Source organism: Triticum dicoccoides, chromosome 7B (assembly GCF_002162155.2).
Source record: "Triticum dicoccoides isolate Atlit2015 ecotype Zavitan chromosome 7B, WEW_v2.0, whole genome shotgun sequence".
NCBI classification, from domain to species: Eukaryota; Viridiplantae; Streptophyta; class Magnoliopsida; order Poales; family Poaceae; genus Triticum; species Triticum dicoccoides.
This window is the reverse complement of record NC_041393.1, coordinates 732,237,220-732,241,593: the sequence shown is the minus strand read 5'-3', so window position 1 is coordinate 732,241,593 and position 4,374 is coordinate 732,237,220.

Genomic DNA, 4,374 nt, shown 5'->3' with positions numbered 1-4,374 from the left:
TAGTACCGGTTCATGCCATGAACCGGTACTAATGCCTCAAACCCCATTAGTACCGGTTGGTGGCTTGAACCGGGACTAAAGGTCTAACCTTTAGTCCCGGTTGGTGCCACAAACCGGTACTAATGAGCATCGCACCCTTTAGTCCCGGTTCGTGGCACCAACCGGGACTAAAAGGTCCAAACGAACCGGGACAAATTGCCCACGTGGCCCCTGGGTGCACGAACCGGGACTAATGCCACCATTAGTCCCGGTTTTGGACTGAACCGGGACTAATGGGCTAACCCGGGGTGGACCAAAGCCCTCTTTTCTACTAGTGAGTAGACTTTGGCTCTTCACCTTCTGGTACTGGCGCGTCCTTCATTTCTTCCATCTCAAGCTAGCATATGGAGGAAAATGATAGGCATTAGTGGAGAAACCAAACCAGCACACAAATGGATTATTTGAAGACCAAACCAGCACACAAAATCTATACAAGAAGATGATGACTAGTGACCTGGAGACATGCAATTGGAACAATATGATCGCTTCATTAAGCCTAGAATGGTGGTTCTATATAAGATGGCTTCCTGACTAACATTCAGAGCAAATTTCATCATGTCATAAAAAATGCAACAAATAGCATCAAAGCATGGAACACAGCATGGAACTATCTTCATTAAGATGTTCTAATATCTTCATTAAGCCTAGCATGGAACTATAAGCATGGAACTATCAAACAACATCAAAGCATGGAACTGGCTCCAAATCAAACATCATCAAATCATCAAAGCATCAAAGCTGGCATGGACAAAGCTGGCATCAAAGCTAGCATGAATCAAACAGGGCATGGACAAAGCATGGAGTGACTTACTATAGTAGTCTTGACTGGCTCCGAAAACCCGTGCTTCTTGCTGTTGTCGGTGGCCTTAAACAAGTCAATCGCAGAAAGCTCCTCACCCTTGCGCTCTTCTTTCAGAAATGTTTTTCAACAAAAATCAAAATGTTATTCAGCAAGAATCAGAAATGTTATCCAACGAGGATCAAACGGTTAGTTCTCTAGAGAAAAGTTCTCACAGTGGCAAAAATGTGTGCTGTGTAGTGCCTGGAACCAGTTCTCTGATTGTACACGACTTTTTCTCGATTCATCTCGTTCGACACACATGTTTCCACAAAAAAGCATATTGTCAGCATGATCTAGCACTAGCATATCATGTGTAGAACATAAAGCATCAAACAAAGCAAAGACAAACCTTGTGTCTTGGGGTAGACCACATCTCCACCAGAGCTTGCCATTCACCATCCGTCAGATCAGGTACCAGAGACTTGATGCTGACTTTATTTGCGGCTACGGTATCAAAATACTTCTTCTTAATCTGATGGCGTCTATTCTTTGAATTTTTCTGCAGAATATCTTTGCACGCGGTCTTGATGGTTTCCGAGTCCGTGTTCATCTCAAAATTTGCCTACCTAGACAACAAACAAGGTAGGAACAATATTAGTGATCATGCATAGGTGTAACAGAAAATAGATAGCACACTAAGTATGAAACAAGTAGCTTACAGCAACTTTCCCAATGTAGTTCTCCAATAGACTAGCATTTTTTCTATAGCTTGAAGTGAGGAAGAACCGGAAGATGGTTTCTTGCAACGACTCCACACTCAGAAGCAAGCTTTGCTGACTACAGAGGCTTCTCTGGATGCTTCATCCCTTCGGCAATTTGGATAGGCACCTTGCTACCAAGCGACTTGGTGATCCTCTCTAGACCTTTGCCCTTTCTAGGTCTAGTCTTGGTAGTCATTGCATCTGAAAATGAAATTGAACTCATAAATTAGAATAGAAATCGACAAACGCAGGAATCGACAAAAGCATACATGATCATTCCATTTGGAAAATGCACTAGTAAAAGATAGCATTGCAAAGGTCAAATTGCCTGATTGAAGCACAAGCTGTTGTTCTTCTTAATTGATGACAGCATTCCTGTCAATAGAAGGTGCAACAGGGCTGAGGTCTGTGTGGATAGTGCCTGCTTCATCAATGCAGATGGTTCCTCCTTCATGTAGGCAGACAGTGCCACTTCCATCCATGCTGAGAGTGGTTCCTTCATCCATGGGTGGCAACTCATCACCCATTTGCACTGAGGTCTCAGAGTCCATGCGCAGCAGACTTTTCTGATGGTCCGTCGCAGTCGCCATCTTTGCTTTCTGCCTTGTGACTCTATCAAGGGCAGGTTCATCAGGTTCCAGGATCCTCTTTTTTTGTCCCGGAGCTGGGGCCATCACCCTTCCTGGAGGCATTGCAGCAGATGTTTCTGAGCTCTTCTTCTTCTTGTTGACTGTCTTCTTAACACCAGGCCTCTTCGTCCTAGATTCCTTCAGTGCCTCGTATAAACAGCATGGAAAAAGCATTACATCACAAGAGAAATATGTGAGCACAAGGAATAACATAACATAAAAGAACCCCAGCCCTCCAAGCAAGACAGAGTTTGCACCTTAACAGTCTTGCTCACTACAACATCATCCACTTCCTCTCCATCAATAACTTCATCCTCCTTAGGATTGTACTCTGGGTCATCATTGATAACTCCACTACCTTCTTGAACCTCATCACTTCTACCTTCTCGTACATCATTTGTTTTCCTAAGCATCGACGCTACTGCACCGATGCCAAGGGACTGGAACAGCCGATTGTTCCTCATGGTATTTCTAGCCCTAACCTTCTCGTACTCGGCGAGAGGCTCTTCTTTGCATGATAAAGGAAACGTAACTATTAGGTGAATGTTTGGAATGCATGGACAGACAGCCAAACATATCTTATGAAATTTTATTATCATTTAATCCTAGTTATTCAGGTAAGGAAGACTAATAGCATACAGGCACAATTAAGCCAGCTTATTCAGATTGCAGCAATACATTTAACTTAGCATATTAAGACACAGATCTTATGAAACTGACAGTATAACCGCAAGGAGCAAGTTGCATACCAACAGTTGGCCTCACGTTTGACCTTGTCATCCTTGCCATGGATGATCTTGAGGTGGTGCTTGCAAAATAGAATAAACAACAATCAAATACAACAGGGATAAAGTAAAATGATGCACTTGTATCAATAAAGGAAAGCATTTGGACCAACGTGCACATACATGTAATACATGTGAAACAAACTTGATGGATCAACAATACAGTGATCTAGTGTTATTAATTAAGCAAACATGTAAGTGTACTAAACAAGCATGCATGTACACTGGAAAGATATGAAGCATCTCTTAATATCTTCACTACATCAAGCAGGAGGTAGTAATGTACATCAAGAAATCTTCCTAGTGCCTCATATAAAGTACACAACAAGCAAGCAAAGTGCTAGTAGTACTGCTGATGCAAACCCTAACCATATGTATGCTAGCAAGCAACTGAATTGAAGCAAACTATATATGTGAAGCAATGCATTAGTAGTAATATATGTGAAGCAAACTACATCAAGCTGAGTGAATTAAGGTTGTGGTACCAGAGACAAGAACAAAACTCACATGTATTACAATTATATATAGTTGGATACAAATAGAGTGCACACAAATTATACTTCAGTAATGTGGATTAGCAAAAACAACTATTTACAACAATTACTTTTATGTTTTAACTTGCAATTTTATCCATGTACCTGCAATCATCTATAAGCAAATGAATTACTCAATTGTTTTCCCTAATGGAGGCAAGCTTATGCATTCAGAGCAACTGATTGCGCAACATTTGATGAATAAAGAAGCAAGCAGTGTTAACAATAATAGTAGGCCTTGAAATCATGCTTATGCATGCAATTTAGAAGAGTATATCATGAGGACCTTCAAAACAACTAGATGTGGCCACTGGTAAAGCATGAAACAACTATTGATTATGTTGCCTCTGCACAGCAAACATGGCTACAGACTAGAAGAACACAAATTCAGACATTTCGACAATGAGAATCAACCTTTTATATTAAAACACCAAAAATTATCTAGCACCAATATGGTATATATTAAAACTAGTCATACTGCCTTAACACACCAGGAATTCCAATACCACAGTAAGTACTAAGCATTCTCTTGTTCACTGGAAAGAAGAACACAAGCTTCATGCACATATCATAAAAGAAGAACACTGCTACAAACCCCATGGGCACAACATAAAAGAAGTCTTCTACTTGAACAATCAGGATGGGCGTGCAACAAGAACCCTAACCCCATCATGTTCTAGCCATGAACCAGAGGGAGATCATCCCCACGAACCCCATGAAACCTAACCCTGACCGCATGAACCCTAACCCTAACCCCATGAACCAGACGGAGATCCTAACCCTAGAAGATCCTAACCCTAGAAGATCCACCGAACCAGAGGAGAGATGGATCCAGCAGAGGAAGGG